This window comes from Telopea speciosissima, chromosome 1 (assembly GCF_018873765.1).
Source record: "Telopea speciosissima isolate NSW1024214 ecotype Mountain lineage chromosome 1, Tspe_v1, whole genome shotgun sequence".
NCBI classification, from domain to species: Eukaryota; Viridiplantae; Streptophyta; class Magnoliopsida; order Proteales; family Proteaceae; genus Telopea; species Telopea speciosissima.
In genome coordinates, this window is record NC_057916.1 from 5,748,788 (window position 1) to 5,768,915 (window position 20,128).

The following is a 20,128-nucleotide window of genomic DNA, read 5'->3' on the forward strand; positions in this document are numbered from 1 at the left end:
CAACATGTGAAATTGAAAAATTGAACTGGCACATGACAATTTGCAGGAGTTTGGCTTAGTATGTGCCGATAAACTGCACAAAGAAAGGTGCACTCTCGAGTCTGTTGTATCGGTGTAACAATACAAACCAAGGGTAATGGTATTGTATCACCGATCTGGTAATGGTTCAAGTCTCTAGAGAGCAAAGTTTTAGTACTTAGTATTGATCTTGATCGATACCGATATCGATCTAGACCTGGTTGTACCGGTATGTATCAGACAAATTAACCCCTGTATTCTTTAAAAAATCAGAATTTTTTAAAAAACATTTTTACCCTTGGTTTGTATTGACTTACCGATATAGATTGGTCAATAATTGGTATCAATCTCCACCAATATCAATACGAATTGCCTAATCCTCAAATCATGCTTGAGAGGCATTCCACTTCAATTCCAAATCGGTGCAATGATAGGGTAAAATCATCTTAAAAAAATAATGACACTACTATATTGACAGATCGGTTACCGATCCAGTGGTATGACACTACTAATACCCAAGGGTAAAAAATTAATAAATCTGATTTTATTAAAAAGAATGGGAATTTTTGTCCGATCCAAACCAATTCAGAGCGCTCCTAATTGGTATTGGCCGAGATCGATCCCGAACCCATATCCGATACCTTAAACCGTCCTCCATAGTCCATTTGGTAAAAGAACTTAAGAAGTGGTGTTATCGTAATTTTTAAAAAGAATGAGGGATAGCGTTTTTAACCTAAAAAAAAAAAGAAAAAGAAAAGGGTAGCGTAGGTATCAAGCCAACCGCTTCCAGTGAGGCACGCGCGTCTCCGATCCTAGAAATAGAGGGTTTGGCGCCCAATTTATTTCAATTGGTTTGGCATCGGAATGCAGGTATCTTCAGAGCAGACCTTCGCTAGATTTCCGTGAAGTCATGATGAATAAGCTAGGGTTTTCAGGGATGAAGAGCTTAGATCAGCTCTGATCGTTATCAGGATCAGTTTCAGGAGCCGTGAAGACCTTCTCGGCAGTCGGCATCTTCGCGGTGGCAATCTGATTAATTTTCATCGCAGGCTTCGCTAATTGAAGCGCACTGCAGGTTATTGCCGAGGAACTCTAAATCTTTCAATTAAATCTTTCTTGATTTGTTCATTTCCAGAGAAATTGGCTAACGCACAAGCCTCCATGAAAACTGATCTTCAAACGGCGGTGAAATGAATTCACTCATCTATTTGCCTTAAACTAGTGGATAATTGTTCGGATATCACACATTTTATGGTGCGTACTTTTCGTAGAAGCTTATGTCATCTTTTCCTTTCACTTCAGGGTTGGCTCCGGCTCTATATTTTAGTTTGTTCTCCAAAACATTATTTGCATTATTTTTCTTGTATAGATGTAGTTGCCTAAATTAATTGATTTTTAAAAAACATTTTCCTTTAATTTCAACTGCTTGTTCATTTACTATCTGCTAGGTTCACTATTGAATTTCCCCTTTTCTTTATCTGATCAGAGTTACCGAGGTTCAAGTTCCATCGTTTTCTTTCATGCTCAATGTTGAATGTTCTCTTCAACACTTCGGGTTGCATATCATTTTCTTCCTTTTAAAAATAATTTATTCATCTGTCACTTTAGATGTTTTCAGTTGTACATATGTTCATTTTGGCTAATTATGTAGAACTCAAAGCTGAAAAAATCAGCCGAGCATTTCTAATCTACTAGAGGGGAAGTTACAAAAAGCGATCAATGAAAATGCAATGCTGTCGCTGAAGCAGAGTGAAGATGCTAAGTTTTGGAAAGGAATTGAGTTGAAATTATCTTCTACAAAGACTTTATGTGATCAGCTCACTGAAACTCTACAGCAGTTAGCTGGTCAGATTCAGGATGGTGGGTGCCTTCTGATTCTTACATTGTTTGCTTTTGCACATTCAGAGTCTTAACCATTCATAAACTGCATCTACAGCTGAGCAAGATAAGAAATTATTTGAAGACAAACTGTCTGCATGTTCAAAAGCTTTTGACATTTTGAATCTTGGGATTAATGATCTGTCTGAGAAATTGGAGTCATCTGAGCAAACTATTAGAAACAGTAAGTAATTCCTTATCAAATTATTCTTTTGTGAAGATTTTCATTTTGTTTGATCTGTTTCATTTCCTTGCAAAAGGTTGCTGAACTTGCTATCAGGTCAGAAACTACTATTAATGTGGCAGTTTGGTACCCATTTTACGTTTAATTCTTGTAACATGCTTGATTTTTTGGTAGAGGAGCAATAGCTTATGGAACTCAGAGTTGAGAAAGAAGAAATGGAGAAAACTTATAGGGATGAACATTGTAGAGCCACCGATCTCATAAAGGAAAAAGGTATCTGTATCTTTGCTAGAGATTAAAAAATTTCTCACCAACCAAATGGTGAGAAATCCTGCAGTCAACTTGGTCTGCTTCTTTTCCTTCTCCCTTCTGCTGCTTTTACGGTGAAAAGTTTTAAAATAAATTTAATTGAAAGCATTCTAGTAATTGCAGATTGACAAGTCTTGAAAACTTTGACTGTTTTTTGAGAGTAGAAAGGAATGGTACAGGTTCAACATTATGTGTTTCTTAAACACGTTCTTTGACTCCAGATTCTGTGGTCAAACAATTAGAAGAAACGCTTGCTGCTGAAAAGTTGGATGTTGATGGTCTTAATTATCAGTTGAAGGGGATGCATCTTCATATAAGTTAAAAAGAAGATATCTGCAATGGCTTGAGATCCGTTCAGGAAAAAATGGAGAAAGAAAAGAATGCTCTTCATTTTGGCAATGGAGAATTTGCTAAAAAGCTTCTTATATCGGGTCAAAAGATAGAAAGTCTTGAAGACCTTCTTCATGGATTAAGGGCAATGTTAATTGAATTGGATAAACAAAGTCTGACTGTTTCAAACAATGTTGTCCTGCTAAATTCATCATTTGATACTTGCTACAAGTTGTCCAAGAAAGAGAAAGACTTGGCTGCCAAGCATGCTCAATGCCAATTTGATCGACTCCATGGTCAATTTCTCCATGTTATCTCGGAAAAAGATTCCTTACAATCAGTCAATGAATGTCTCAATGATAAGGTTCTTGAGCTGCAAAAGGTTCAAGAATTTGCAATGGTGCAGCATGCTGAGGAATGTCATCTGGCTGAAGAGAAAATTCAGAGGTTGGAGTCCAATACAAAAACTCTTGTTTGAAAGAAGACTGAGTTGGAGATGTTGATAACCAAGTTAGAGGAGAAAATTAAGAATCTTCCAGAGGCTACAAATCAATCTGAAAACAAAATGGTTTGAAATATTTGTTCGCTGATTCAAGGATAAATTGTAGAATGTTACTTTTCTATTCTAAATCTGTTTGACTGAATTTTGTAGCTAGATTTGTTTCTGAAAATTTCAACATTAGATTCTGAGAACCAAGATATTCAAGAGATGTCACAGGAAAAGCTACAAGAGAAAGCAGACAAAATTGAAGCTCTTGAGAAAGAGATCGGTAAGCATTTGGAACTTGAGGATTCCCTCGAGAAACAAGTCATCTTCATGACAGTTCAAAAGAGAAGGACCAGCATCTCCTGCAATTCAGGGACAGAGAGTTACAGTTAGAAGGTAAAAAAGAAAAGGTTATAGTAACAGTTGGATTAATTGGTGTTATTATGTTATGAAAGCTGACTGAGTATTTAACAACCAACCAATGTTATTGCAGATTCAATCACAGCTAGCAGTGGCTGAAAGCAAACTTGTAGAAGCAAAAAAGCAATATGATCTGATGCTGGAAAGTAAACAATTAGAGCTGTCAAAGCATTTGAAGGAAATATCTGAGAGGAATGACCAGGTTTTATGTTTGTAACCATTCAGATTACATCAAGCTCCTAATGGTTACACAGTCCCCTTTTGTTTGATGCTAAGAGGAATGTGATTAGGAAATTAATGACATCCGGAGGAAGTACGAAGTGGAAAAGCTGGAGATTGTTAATCATGAAAAGGAAAAGGTTTGAGTGTTTAAAGGTTATCTGTTATGGTTTGCCTATTATTTATTCACCTGATACGTGCTGACCTTCAGGCAGACAGATTCATTGAAGAAATAGAAAGAAAATGTGATCAGAAATTAACAGAGAGCAAAGAAGAATCGAAGCAATATTTGATGCGTGTTCAGGAGGAACATGTTCTGGTATGGTTTAAGATTGGTGGCTCAAATATAAAGTTGACCAAATTGATCTTTCTTTCTTCTATGTTCATGATATTCGTATTTCCTGTGAATGATAGATGATCAATGATTTCTGTCCTCTAATATAAGTTCATGTTTGTAACTTAACATGTTCTGTGAGTTTACAATTCCCACATTGTAATACCTGACTTTGCTTCTTGTGTTATGATTTCGGGTTTTTTTTTTAACTTTCAGTCCGTACCTTAAAATTACTGTACTTGCAAAGGGACAGAATTTCTCCACTTGCAGTTACTGTTGGACTAACTTAAATGTGGACTTACGAGAGCATAATTCTTTAATTTTTGATTATTTTGATAGGCATCTTCATCTATATGATACATGCAGAGATGGTTTCACACTTGTAACTGCTTTTACAATTATTGTCAATCCCCATCTGTGAATAAATATGCTTTTTATTAATATTAGAAGAAGAAAAACTATGTGACTCCATGCTTGATGAAAATAAATAACTAGAAATTTTAAGATTTTCTCTTAAAACTCTACTAGACATGTTAATGCAACATCCATAAATCCAGACTTGAACTTATTTTTATTTATGTTTATTTAACTTATATTATCCATGTACATCAGCAAATTAATGAGTTTTAAATTTTCAAACTTTTAAATTGGTTGTTGTGACTTTGATTTTAGTAGGTCTATATGTACAAAATGCACTTAGTTGCAGACCAAACATCTTTCACACTTCACAGGGTTACACTGTCGCATATTTTGTTCATGTAGCACATTCCTAAATTATAATCTTTGTGCATGTTCTGTCAACACTCAGATACTGTTGTACATCAGTGTTTTTAATTGCTAAAGTTTCCCTTCTTAAATAAAAAAAGTCAGTACTTAAAGGAATGACCTTTCTTCAATTTGCAGATTAACCGTATCCTGCTGGAGCATGATAAAAAGAACAGAGTATTAGAGCGGACCACAAGGAAGAGCTGAAACAAATCCAGCTTCATGCTGAAATTGAATTGGAGGAGGTAAGCATATCTAAAATGCTGATAGTATCATTATCCAGGAGCCTTAATCAATTGCTAACTGATTAAGTTTGTCAAAATTTAGAAAACCATGCTACTGAGAGAAGAGCACGAGGTTCAGATAGAAGCTGTGAGGTGTCAACATGAAGAAGAATGTAGAAAACTGCAAGAGGAACTTGATCTCCAGAAGTCAAAGGTATACCAGTTAGGTCTATTATCAATTGATTATATATGTCTTATCTCAATTAAAATGTAAATACATAACAGGAAGAAAGGCAAAGGGCTTTGCTGCAATTGCTGTGGAAAGTAATGAGTTACAATCCACAAGGGGATCAAGAAGTGAACTCAAATCAGGTTTAATACTATGCCTCCATATCTCTCTCTCCTCTCAGAGATGCATTCTGATACACACACACACACAGATGCATTCTGATTAAACCTGCTAACAGGTTTCAGACGCTAACATGGAAGGAAGCCAAATAACTTAATATCAAGCACTTGGATGTGGCTGGATTCAAGGCAAGTAAAGGGTAGATTCTTTTGATTATGTGCTCCAAAGATGGGATTGATCCAATGGACAGAAATGCAGAAAACTCAAAAGGGACAGAATTAGAAAATAGGACAACAGAAAATAGAAAGTAGAGTTGAACTGAAACAACTTCAGATCTGGAGTTCAGAGATCTCCAAATCCTGGTCAAAGGGAGGCCTAATAGGGGTGAAGAAACACTGAAAGATGATGTCCATTCGATGGCTAGATAGCCCTAAAATCATGACTGAAGTTTGAGACCAGAATTGAAAGCTTGATGGAATCGCAGACTGTAACTGAGAATAGTTTTGAACAGAATAAAAGTAGGTAATAAATGAGATTATAGAAATAATAAAGAGAGAAGTACAGAGTCAACTCCTGAAGTGAACTTTAAATCAACTCCTGAAGTTTACAAGTCAAAGAAAGAAGATTTCACGAGACTCTGCTTGGTAAATGGGTCGATTATTCGGGGTGCTCCGTCATTGTTGTTGGCCCCACAAAAGAATGGAAGAGGGAAGGATATGACCTGGATACACCACCTAGGCATGCAGTAGGCTTCACCACCTTGGGTTGCTCTTGTTTCACCACAAGGGCTACTGCTCCATTGACGAAGACACAATTACTTGACTGCTAAAATCGTTGGAGGGCTGTTTCTTTACTTGTATTTATAAAAGTAAAAGTTTATGGTACAAGAAAAGGAAAGCTTAGCTAACAAGTGGCTTACAACTTAACAAAAATAGAAACTTACTCTAAGATTTAGTTTGCCATAACATCAAAATAGAAACTCCTATGTTTCTGTAGCAACTAAAGCTAGTACAAAAAATAGTAACTAAATAGATATCCCACATATATGGCAGCAACATGGTAATGTAGTCCTAGATAGGTAGGAGACCTACTAGGAGCCAAACAACAGGATCAAATAACAAAAGGGGCTGCTGGTTCGAATGGACAGCACTAGGATTTAGGTCAATTCCTAGGGTTAGGGTTGGATATTGGGAAAGGGGTTTATAGGGTATTAATGGGCAGGTCTAGAGGGCTATTATGGTATAAAAAAGTTAGGGTTTGGATGAGTTTTAAAATTCTGCAATTCTGGACAGAATTGAGTTGCAGGTTTTGGGCCTTAATGGAGTTAGGGTTTATGGGATTCAAACAAAAAATAAAGGGGATCAATTGGGGAAAAGGATTAGAGGATTAGAAGAAGAATTTTGGCGTCAAACTTACTGAAGATTCCACTGGCAGCAAGCTTCGATAGTTGTGAAGGATAAAGCCACCTTCGAATTTGAAGAAGATCCTCCCAACCGTCACGGCGTAAGGAGTCAACCGGATTCCACCAATCCCTTTCCACCTTGATAGAACCACAAGGAGCACAGGAACAACAACAATGGCAGCCAACAAACAAAAGCTTTTTTCATTAATCAAATTCGTGTACAATGCTGGCTTCCCTTACAAACTTATATAGAAGACTCAAAAATACACTAAAAAAGAATGGCCTAATCCTATCCCTAACCTATTAGGTAATTTAAATTGACTAGGAAACTAAAATACTAAAGGAAATAGACTCAAAACATGACTGGACTTATAGAGTCCTAATCCAGCCCAACTTACATCACATGACCACTTAACCAAGTCACATGATCACTTAAATTGAACCAATTGGATGCAACCAATTTGAACCGGTTTAATTAGAAAACATAAAAATAAAATAAGTATTGGGCTAATCCCGTATGCAACCTAGGGCTTATTAAAGTGGCCTAATACATAGAAAACCCTTGGGAACAAAGGCCCAACATGTATATAACCCAACCCTAGGCCTATTTCTAAAGAAATAAGCCAATATCTATAATGAACCTGCATCAACTCTCCCCAACTTGAAAAAATTCGTCCTCGAATTTTGCAATGATGAGGGGGAATCAACATGTGATCAGCAGCTTTGACCATCCCCAAACAAAATTTCGATGAGGCAGGAACATTGGGGATAAAGTCTTCAATGCGTGGAGCTTTCTCTTCGAAGAACCATGGTGGCATAACAAACTCTATGTGTTTTGCCTGTGAATCAGCAGCAACTGTCATTGTCTCGTCCATAAAGCCTTCAGTGTTAGCAACCTTCTCATCTAATGCATGAGACACAAGCTCCACCTCTTCAAGAGCAGCATCTTGAAGGTCATTGTTTTCCTTTGGAATGCTCTCAATCTGCTTTTCATCTTCTACTGGTTCAGCCTTATCTATATTGGTTTCTTCAATATAGATCACTTCAGTAGGATCTTCTGTTGGTGCATCTGCCATTGGTGAAACTTCAAACACAGTCGACGCCACTTGCGTTTGAGTTGACATGTTCGGCAGTCCCTGTGGTTGTACAGTCAATGTGGTCACCTTTGGTTGTAACCCTTTTAGAGTAAATAAATGGTATAGACGGTGTCGATGAGGTAGGACACACGAGTTGTTTTCAGGTTCAATCCAACCTTGCTGCTCGTCCAACTAATCACCACCTACTGCAATAAAACTCTTTGAATGTGGTACCGACTGACACCAAGCACCATCATGGTATGAAGAACACCCAAATTCAACACAGACTTTACCTGTAGGCATGATGCAAATCTCTCCTGATTGGGACAACATATCCACCACGGATTGTGAAATAATGTTGTTACATCGCCTCTCATCAACAATTAATATGGTTGTGCTCCCATTGGGTAGACGAACTCGGGTTTTAAAAACGAATGGAGGTGGGTCTTTCGAGGCTTGGTTGGAGCTTCCTTCCGCCATAGCTCTGATACCAATTAATGTAGTCCTAGATAGGTAGGAGACCTACTAGGAGCCAAACAACAGGATCAAATAACAAAAGGGGTTGCTGGTTCGAATGGACAGCACTAGGATTTATGTCAATTCTTAGGGTTAGGGTTGGATATTGGGAAAGGGGTTTATAAGGTATTAATGGGCAGGTCTAGAGGGCTATTATGGTATAAAAAAGTTAGGGTTTGGATGAGTTTTAAAATTCTGCAATTCTGGACAGAATTGAGTTGCAGGTTTTGGGCCTTAATGGAGTTAGGGTTTATGGGATTCAAACAAAAAATAAAGGGGATCAATTGGGGAAAAGGATTAGAGGATTAGAAGAAGAATTTTGGCGTCAAACTTACTGAAGATTCCACTGGCAGCAAGCTTCGATAGTTGTGAAGGATAAAGCCACCTTCGAATTTGAAGAAGATCCTCCCAACCGTCACGGTGTAAGGAGTCAACCGGATTCCACCAGTCCCTTTCCACCTTGATAGAACCACAAGGATGCACACTCACAAGGAGCACAGGAACAGCAACAATGGCAGCCAACAAACAAAAGCTTTTTTCATTAATCAAATTCGTGTACAATGCTGGCTTCCCTTATAAACTTATATAGAAGACTCAAAAATAGACTTAGACACTAAAAAAGAATGGCCTAATCCTATCCCTAACCTATTAGGTAATTTAAATTGACTAGGGAACTAAAATACTAAAGGAAATAGACTCAAAACATGACTGGACTTATAGAGTCCTAATCAAGTTCAACTTACATCACATGACCACTTAACCAAGTCACATGATCACTTAAATTGAACCAATTGGATGCAACCAATTTGAACCGGTTCATTTAGAAAACATAAAAATAAAATAAGTATTGGGCTAATCCCGTATGCAACCTAGGGCTCATTAAAGTGGCCTAATACATAGAAAACCCTTGGGAACAAAGGCCCAACATGTATATAACCCAACCCTAGGCCTATTTCTAAAGAAATAAGCCAATATCTATGATGAACCTGCATCACATGGACCCATAGAATCTGTCACAATATCTCCTCCAAAGCTGTTGGTCAGTGGCTACATATGGGTCAGAATATGGGCTTAAGTATTAACAACATATGGGCCCAAGTATGGACATGACTATAACTTAAGTTGATGGCCTATATGGGCTGGTTCTAACACAAGTCATTGGGCTTAAATAGGGGCCTGATTGGGCTGGGCCTTCTTCCTCCTATGCTGGCCTTGTACTGCATCATACACACACACACACAAACAGAGATGTGAAGGGCTATAACATGAGGTAATAAATTTCTTTCCTGAAAATTTATGAAGCAGGCCATGTATTATCGTAAAGGAATTTTATGCATTGAGTATGATCAGAAGAGTTGGGATAAGGTTGAGTTTGTTGTTCTTGGTGTTGTTGTTGTAGTATGATCAGAAGAGTACAGTACTGCTAGATGTTCTGCATAATGGTTATAAGAGCAAATGATGCTGATTACATGGTTCTTGTTGTTTCAACCCGGACTTGGTTATCTTTAAAATGTACTGGTTTATGGAACTCTTGTATGCCAATAAGAGAGAGAATGCAATCAGATTTGAGAAAACTTAGAAAAAGGGTCAATCAGACCTGCTACAGACACTAAAATGAGAGAAAAGTAACAAGTCTTGAAGGAGATCACAGATTAAGGAACCGAATCAATCATTGAAATAATAAACTCTTAATAACAGTTTAACACTAGTGATTCACACCTTGAAGTAGAGTCTGTAAATACTGGATGCATAGGTTGGGTCATTCTGATGTAGAGAAGATTCTGAAGAATTTCTCGATCGGTTGAACTAGCAGAAGTCCACCTGATTAGGTTGAAAGTACTAATTTGCCAGCTCAACTTCTGAGAGGTGTAAATTTTGACTCGGGTGGAATTGCGGATGTTGTAACACATTTTTTGGCAAGAAAGAGGCTAAAAAGATTGTGGGGAAAGCAAGGGCAAAGAAATATAATGATCTGTATAACAATCTGAACCCAAAGGAAGGAGAAAAAGCTGTCTTTAAAATATAGCTAAAGAAAGAGAAAGGATAAGTAGAGATTTTGACCTTATAAGATGTGTTAAAAGTGAGATAGTAAAGTTCTAATAAGGGATGAGGATATTAAGAAGCGTTGGGAAGAGTACTTCTGCAGCCTACTAAATGAAGGCTCCTCGAGTAACAAGGCTCTAGAGGGCTGCGTTACTTTTGTCGAGACACCACATGCCTATTGGATATATACTCAGGATTAGGGTGTCTGATGTAAAAGAAGCCCTATGAAAGATAAAAGTAGGCAAGACATTAGGCCCAGATGGAGTCCCAATAAAGGTGTGGAAGAGCCTAGGATTCTGTGCTTTAGCTTGGCTAACCAAGTTGTTTAACAGTTTTGGGTTACTTGCTTCTTGTCTTGGATTTCATTATAATCTGAAAATCTATTTGCATTTGCAGGTAGTTAAGGGAGGTGGTGATTCTCGCCCTTCAAATATAGGTGATTTGTTCTCAGAAGGGTCCCTGAATCCTTATGCAGATGGTCCTTATGCATTTTGATTAGAGGTATTCTCATCTCAACTTCATAGGCTTTTCAAATTATTTTGTGCTTCAAATTGCTATGCTTGGGCTCCTTCTGGAGAGGAAATCTGTGTTTTGTATAATTATGTTGCAATACTATCATGTTTATAACTCTTAGGATTAGTTGACTGTCTCTAATTCTATCTCATTATTCCTCAGGTGTGTTAGCAGTTTTCTTCTTGAAATAAGTATCCTAGTGGAAGATATGTTGGATATATGCTAGATTGATAGGATTAGCAACAGAAAAAATAAATACTACTGCATACCTGGATTTTAGAGGACAAGTTTCTTCTTTCCTTCAGTACTATATAATTTTGTCAGATTCAAAGAAAGCCTCTTTTTTTTTTTTTTTTTTTGTTGAAAAAAGTAACACGTCTTACTTCAAGAAATTTGTTAATTGAACCATTATACTACACGGAAGTTAGTAGTGATAATCCTGCAACACATCTCGAAGCATTTTGTAGGCATTGATACCTCAGCATGAATCCCATTACCCTTCTGCACAAGATGCGTATAAAATGTTTCATGAAACTAACCTTAAATAATCTGGAAATGACTAAATTTGGCATTCTTTTGGGAGCTAAAAAATTATCTTAAATTTTTTATTGAAAACTCGACCTGAAAACATTGCATCAACAAATTCGATGGGATACTCTTAATTGCACAGACCAATATATATAGGAACGGAAACAAAATGTCATTTCTCCATTTTTCTCATTAGTAGCAGTCTCTGTATCTATTTCCTGTCTTTCTTGTTTCCAGCTTGTGTTTTTGCTTGCAGTTAAGTGGCCAAGTATTTGTTACCCTCGAACTTGCAGACAACTGTTTCCGTTCTCTTTGTTGTCTCAATCCCATGCCTTTTATGTTCGAATTCTTCTTTTCTGTGATAGGGGTCTTGTAAGTTGTTGGTGAATTGAGGTTTGGCGGTTGCGTTAGGCTTGGTGAGTTCTGTTTAGACTTTATACCAGTACAGTGCTTTCAAAGGATCATCACCCGTCGGAAGGGGGACTGGGGCCTCCAGCATGGCTCTCCAACCATCAAGCCTATTGGTGCATGTTGGCCAATGTTTGGAAGCATAAATTGCTCTGAATGATATAAACATTCAACCAAGGATCAAGGTTGCGGTTTTGAGGCCTGTTTCGGCCCTGGCCAAAACCGAGATATCTCGGATTTGACCAGGTTTTGGTCGAAACCTGGGGTTTTTCTGGGCCAATTGAAACCTAGATTTTGAGGCCCAAATTTTTTTTTTGTTTGTTTGCAGCCTATTTTTACCATTTTACATCTACTCCATGAATTAGTTTCACCAAAAAAAGCCAAAAATGGTAGTTGTGGTTTGGACCCAGTTTTGCTAGTGTATGCTGAATGTTGTTGTACACTAGCCCTACTAAAACCACTGACTACATATAATTTGGCTACTGAAATGTAAATATACAATTAAAACAATCAAAACATACATTAGGTTAGGGAAATACAAGTATAGAACACTCACCACTCAATATATGGAGTGTCTTGGTTGGTCTAATCCATGAGCTGCGTACCACTAAAGATGTCGGTGACGCTCCTCCGAATGCAACACATTTGTATCCCATGAAATATTTTGCACCCAGCAGCACTATGTCTATATACTAATTCTTCCAAAAAAATAGATTTGGGGAAAACAACCATTACCTTCAAAGCTTTAATCACACAAATCCAAATCGTAGAAGGGTTGAACGAGTAGAAGAATGCCAAAAAGTAGGGAAAAATCACGTGAGAGTTGGAAAAAACTTGTGCAAAATCCCCCTTGGCAGTGTCAAAACTTGCAAAACTCCCAGTTCTTGGTCGAAACCCAGTGCTGAAACTTGTGAAACTCCCAGCTCTTGGTCTAAACCAAGTGCTGGAACATGTGAGACTTGCGAAACCTGTCTAAATAGGGTTGAAACCTGGTACAAACCAGTTTCGACTCTTGGTTCATCTCGGATGTTGAAATCGAGTTGTCTCTGTCGAAACTAGATTGACCCCCCTACGATTGTCATTCAAATAGCAAAACCACCCTCTTTGTTGTGAAAATATTCACATGGAATGGTTCAAAATTGAATTGACTGGGTTCATAGTTGTCAAGGCGACTAGGTCACCCAAGGCATTGGAGGGGGCCTGGACGCCTAGGGTTAATTTTCAAGTGGCGAGATGCATGTCACGTTTAGTTCTCATCCAGTGGCTCAGACTGATCCTGAGTTTCGCAATCTACGCCAGCGTATCTAACTAAATTTTAAGGCCCTCATTTTATCGGTTACTTTATGGTCCTGATCTCATGGCTTACATGTCATTTGAGATCCTGTGCCCTTCAAGTGCATTATATAAGCTTTGAAGACTCCATTTTTCAAGCCATATCATTGGCCGAACTTCAAACCCACATAACTTCCTCAATACATCTCTGATTTAGGTGATTCAAAGTGGGTTGTTCTCCTCTCTGCGTGAACTACACACTGGAAGCAATAAATCAGCAAAGCAGTAAGCAGTGGTGTGCGAAAAAGTGAAAGTGTATGGTTGAAGGCTTTGAGGGTCACTCATCTACCTTGAGGGAGGTTTAAAGGCTCCATTAATTGAGTTATAGCTTGGTGGTTGTGCTCTAATGGTCATGTATTGAATGTAAGATAAGGAGGAAGAAAACGAAGAAAAGTGGTTCCCATGCCAATGTACACTTGAAAAGTCCAGTTCTCTAGTTAGAGCAGTTGAATGTTCCACTGAGCAATGGAAGTTCTTGGGGACATCTGAGGGTACCAAAGCTTTGCTCAGACAAGGGGTTGTACACTTTCTATCATAGTATTGGTTTTAAGCATATTGTCCATATCCCTATATACTTGCTAGACATAGGGTTGTACATGTTAAGCCTATGCTAGATGTGCTACGATTGTTAGGCATTGCCATGAGCCCATCTTTATTTTCAGAAAGGGGTGTTAAATGGGTGCTCCCTGACAATGGGTACTATCACTTGTATTGGCATTGTTGTACCCTTCAGTTCTATGTTGAGAAAATTTGGGTGTAGGTGCTCCCAGCTATAGGTGTAGCTAAAGTAGTGCATTTAGTAGATACGAAGCCCTTATAAAAACCCCTTTGTTGTGAGTGTGCTTGCATTGTTTACTTCTATGCCAAAATGTGAAGTGTGTGTACTGCAGGATGGGTGTACACACCTGGAAGAGCCTTTGACAGTCAGGTTAGGGTGTGTACATGACTGCGTGGTTATTTATGTACAACACCAACAATATCTACCAGTTTCATTGAGGGACAGAGAATGAAAGAAGTTTTAGATCACTGATTCTCCACCCTCTCAGTGACAGCCATAGATCAACAGTTCTCTAGTTGGCGATCTAAAAAAGTTAGTCATAATGACTCTTGGATGAGAATGGAGGGGAATTTAAGGAACTTCGTTCGATGGGGGGGAATATAGTATTAATGCTTTCCCAAGGGTGGATGAGTACAGACCACAATGTCCCATCACTGTTCTGCCGACCTGAAAACTTTTGCCTTGAAGTTATTTGATTTTCTCCTTATTTATGTAAAAAGTCAAAAGCAATGTGTATTTTGTGCTTTCTCTTTCTTATTATGACCTCTATGGTTGTAGTACTACTGTCCAAGCTTGATAAGAGGAATTAATGTCTTAAAAATGTGGCACCTTTTTCAGTTGCTCACGCTAAGATTCATGGCACAGAGACTCTTGAGATGTGTGCTGGTCATAGGTTTCTTTATCTACTACTAGCTGAGGTTCATATTTCTGGGCTGGATGAGCTGAGCTTCATATTCAACACTTCAATTTCGATCAGAAAGAGCTCTTACCAAGAGACTGTTAGATTTTAGGTTGAAGAAGGAGAGGAGAAGAAAGAGAAGAGAGCAGCCACGGTTTTGGTGTTCAAGTGTTCTGTCTCTAACCTAGAGACTAACATGCTTATATTGAAAAGAATAGTAAATTACACCTAGGCCCTTGGCCTTATACAAATGACAAAAAATAAGAAAATAATACAAGGGAATATTTATACATATACCCCTGATACAATACAGCCATTCTTAACACTCCCCCTAAAGCTGGGTGGTATATGTCATACATACCCAGCTTGTCTAACATAAAACTAAAGTGATTGGAGGCAAGTCCTTTGGTGAAGATATCAGCTACTTGTTCATTCGTCTTCACAAAGGGAGTACAAATAGCCTTAGAGTCTATTTTCTCCTTAATAAAGTGTCTGTCAACCTCAACATGCTCTGTCCCGTCATGTTGAACTGGGTTGTGAGCAATACTGATGGCTGCCTTGTTGTCGCAATATAGACTCATAGGTTCAGTTGTCTCAAACCCCAATTCTTGGACAAGCTTCTTCAACCATAAGACTTCACACACACCATGAGCCATGACTCTAAACTCTGCTTCAGCACTTGACCTGGCTACCACTGGTTGTTTCTTACTCCTCCAGGTGACCAAATTGCCTCCAATAAAGGTATAGTATCCTGATGTGGATCTTCTATCAGAGATAGACCCAGCCCAATCAGCATCTGTATATACTTCAATTCTCAAGTGACCATTCCTAGAGAAGAGAAGACCTTTTCCAGGGCATGACTTCAAATACCTGAGGATCCTATAAACTGCATCAAGATGTCCCATCTTGGGTGCATGCATAAACTGACTCACTACTCCAACAACATAGGTGATGTCAGGTCGGGTGAGTGAGAGGTAGATAAGTTTACCTACTAGCCTCTGATACTTTTCAGCATCCACCAAAGGTTCACCACAATCTTCCCCTAGTTTGTGGTTTTGCTCAATAGGGGAGGAGATTGGTTTGCATCCTAAGTAGCCTGTCTCCTTAAGTAGATCAAGAACAAACTTCCTTTGGCAAACATTGATCTCTTGCTTAGATCTTGAAACTTCAATCCCGAGAAAATACTTCAACAGACCAAGATCTTTGATCTCAAACTGCCGAGCCAAATAAAGCTTAAGCTTTGAGATTTCAGCTTCACTGTTTCCCGTGATCACAATGTCATCAACATAAACAATGAGAGCTGTAATAGTGCTGCCCTTCCTCTGTATAAACAATGTGTGGTCAGCTTGACTTTGAGTGTAGCCATTCTGTAGGAGGGCTTGTCTGAACCTCTCAAACCAAGCCTTAGGAGACTGTTTGAGTCCATAGAGAGCCTTCCTAAGTCGACACACTTTCCCATTATCACCAGGATGCTTGAACCTAGGAGGAGAGTACATATATACTTCTTCTTCTAGGTCACCATGTAAGAAAGCATTCTTCACATCAAGTTGGTACAATGGCCAATCAAGATTTGCAGCCATTGAGAGAAGTACACGGATGGAGTTATGCTTGGCCCCTGGAGCAAAGGTTTCCTGATAGTCAATGCCATACACCTGTGTATACCCCTTGGCGACAAGTCTTGCCTTATACCTTTCCACAGTACCATCAGACTTGAACTTGACTATTAATACCCATCTGCACCCAACCGGGATTCTCCCTTTAGGGAGTTCAACAAGATCCCAAGTGTGATTCTTCTCAAGAGCCAACATCTCTGTGTTCATTGTTTCTTTCCATTTTGGATCTGCCTTAGCTTCTGTTACATTCTTGGGAATAGAGATGGATGAGATAGCCACAGTAAAGGCTTTACCTGTAAGGGAGATAGAATCATACGAAGCAAACTTGGCAATAGGATTAGTGCATGCCCGAGTTCCCTTTCGGTGAGCAATAGGAAGATCTAAGTTTGAGAATGGTGAATTAGAGGAAGGTATACCTGTCTCAACTGATGAAGGCTCAGGATGAGGAGACGAAGAAGGATTTTGGCACGTCTTCTTTATAGAAGCCATGAAGGAGGATTTCTCCTATCCATCGTATACACCAATAACTCCCCCTGTTCTCTGTTTTCCTGTGCACTAAGAGGCTCCCCCTCAACAACAATATTCACAGAATTTTTCTTCCCTTTGTCAAGCTAGAAAGGAGAAATAGGAACAAGAGAGGAGATAGGAGGATTTCTCCTATCCTTCGTATACACCAATAACTCTCCTTGTTCTCTGTTTTCCTGTGCACTAGGAGGCTCCCCCTCAACAACAATACCAAGGGGGAGTGTTAAGAATGGCTGTATTGTATCAGGGGTATATGTATAAATATCCCCTTGTATTATTTTCTTATTTTTTATCATTTGTATAAGGCTAAGGGCCTAGGTGTAATTTACTATTCTTTTCAATATAAGCATTTTAGTCTCTAGGTTAGAGACAGAACACTTGAACACCAAAACCTGAAAAAGACAATGGGTAGGAAAGAAGGTGACAAAGCAGTTCAAAGATCTAGTCAATTGACTAACAGAAAGAAGGTTAGTGGCAAAGTTGGGAACATGAAAAACAGACTTCAAGGGTAAAAAAGGTGCAACCTGGATATCTCCCTTACCAGAAATAGAAGAGAAGGTACCATCAGCAATTTTTACCTTATCTTTCCCAGAATAAACAGAATAGGAGTTATATAGCTGTGACCTACCAGTCATATGATCTGTGGCACTTGAGTTAATGACCCAAGAGGTGAGGTCGAAGGAGGAAGCCTGCGGTGCAGTGGAAGAACCGGTGGCAAAGGAACCTGAGGAAGTGGCAGAGGAACCATCCAAATGAGCCATAATCCGGCGAAATGCAGCAATGTCCTCCTTGGAAAGAGAGGATTCATCAGATTCAACAACTCCAACATGAGCCTTAGGCCCTTTCTTCCGCTGTCCTCGCCCTCCAGATGAACCAGCAGGGGGCTTCCCATGGAGATACCAGCAAAAATCCTTAGTATGCCCATTCTTGCCATAATGGTCACATAGGAATCGACCCTTTACATCTCCCTTAGCAACCCCCTTATCGGCCCCCTTGGTGGAGTCCTGAGGGATGGAAGAAACAAGTGCAGAGTGCTCAACAGTGGGGGCAGTCCCCATAGCACCCCTACGGGTCTCCTCACTCTGTAGATATCCACACACATCCTCCAGTGAGGGAAGACTTGGACGGCCAAGGATTTGCACCCTAAGAGGCTCAAAATCAGCATTAAGACCTTCAAGAAGAAATAAGACCCTCTCTCTCTCAAACAACTGATGCGCCTTGACCTCATCAGCAGGGCATAACTGGAGATCTCTATAATGGTCATATTCTTCCCACAGGCCCACAACAAGGCTATAGTATTCAGAGATACTTCTCTCACCCTGGCGCAAGCTGACAATCTGTTGGAGAAGTTGGTACACCTTAGTAGAGTCTCCAACCCGATCAAAAATATGGGCCACACTATCCCAAATGTTCTTGGCAGTCTCCTTGCCCATAAATCTTCTTCCAATCTCAGGCTTCATGGAAAAAAGAAGCTAGACCATCACTAGGGAATTCTCAGAGTCCCACTTGGGATACCCTTGCTCAGTCGGAAGAGGGGCCTGTATACTACCATTGATGTAACCCATCTTTCCCCTACACCGTAGAATCAATTTCATGGACCGGGACCAATCCAAATAGTTGTGGTTCTCAAGTTTGGCAATAGGGAGTTGGATATTGGGACTCTCAAAGGAGGAAGGAAGAAATGGGGCTGTTTGGGCTGTGTCTATAAGAGGCAGGGGTGTTGCAGCATCTTTGTCACCCATTTTGACCTTTAATCAAACACTTGATAGGCCCAAATAACAAATATCTCAACCACAACAACAGTCCCACAAATATAGCAATAGAAAACCAGGAAAAACAAAGATAAATAGCCTGAAAATAGGCCTTTAAATCCCTAAAAACTGATCAAACAACCACGGAGTAAGGATGAGTATTGTTCCTTACCAAAAACGATTCAAATAGACCAAAGAAACTGGTCAAACAAGAACCTATTGAAGCAACAAGAGCCAAAAACCACTGCAACTGGCAGAAAACAGAGGCAGAACAGCCTGGCCGAGATTCCCTTCTACTCCTTGGGTGCTTGCAAGAGATGTGGGAGGACACAATGAGAAGAAACAAGACCTCCACACGAAACTAGAGCAGTTGGTTGCTCAGTATTTGGACTGTAGACAAGAGAGAAACAGGTCTGAGAAGGTATGCTATTTTCCTTCACAGAGACTGTTCTTCACCTTCCAAACAATCTTCGATCACCTTCAAACTCCAGGAGCAAACAACTCTGATACCATGTTAGATTTTAGGTTGAAGGAGAGGAGAAGAAAGAGAAGAGAGCAGCCACGGTTTTGGTGTTCAAGGGTTCTGTCTCTAACCTAGAGACTAACATGCTTATATTGAAAAGAATAGTAAATTACACCTAGGCCCTTGGCCTTATACAAATGACAAAAAATAAGAAAATAATACAAGGGGATATTTACACATATACCCCTGATACAATACAACCATTCTTAACAGAGACTTCTAACTATTGCTCCAGCAGCAGAGATGCTTGGACTTTTGTTGTGTACATACCTCTTGTGCTCCTTCAACCTTCACATTAGTCTTGGGAATTAGAAATAGGCATGCTATCTTTGTGTGATAATTTGGTGGGATTCCCAGAAGAAGTGTTTTTTTTTTTCTTTTTGTTTTTTTTCTGCGGTTTCCCAGTGGAAGCTTTCAACCGTTCGTAGGATTACTGTAAATATATCTATGTGGTCTATGGATCAGAATATGTAATGTAGAAGGGGTTCATCTAAGAACCACTCTATAGTAGGATCGATGATAGGCTGCAGCAGAACATCAAATTAGAAACAAAATCAGAATTGGTAACTTAGTGGATTAGAACCAAACCAGCCGAAACATGGCACCAAACTTAAGTCGAGTGGAGATAATGGTGAAGAGAATCTCTGCCCCAAATTCCAGTCAATTCCAGTGGCCAGAGGTAGGGATCTAAACTGGAGTTTGAATTAGAAGGTAACTCCAAAAATAGAAAGTGTAGAGTTGCAGGCCAATCCAGCCAGCAACAGAGCTCAAGACTGGGATGGAGTGGTCTCCTCAGGGGTCTGGAACAGTCCTCGAATTATCACCTTCGATGGAATAAAGGCTTCAGGGTTTAGGTCCTTCGATGGCAGCAGCAGAGAACTTGAAAGGGTTGCAGCCGGCAGGTGTGGAGATGGGATTTCTGGC

General features: G+C 39.3%; 1 protein-coding gene and 1 pseudogene across 1 annotated transcript in view; both read left to right on the forward strand.

Annotated features, from left to right (window-relative positions):
* Positions 1 to 18,134, forward strand: part of LOC122646273 — a 31,559-nt gene extending 13,425 nt beyond the window's left edge. Inside the window, exons 6-7 of the mRNA XM_043839806.1 lie at positions 5,562 to 5,571; positions 18,121 to 18,134. The gene's annotated coding sequence lies outside the window, so the exon portion shown is untranslated. The remainder of the gene's footprint in view (positions 1 to 5,561; positions 5,572 to 18,120) is intronic.
* LOC122648047 lies at positions 883 to 11,049 on the forward strand (annotated as a pseudogene).
* Positions 18,135 to 20,128: the final 1,994 nt, after the last annotated feature.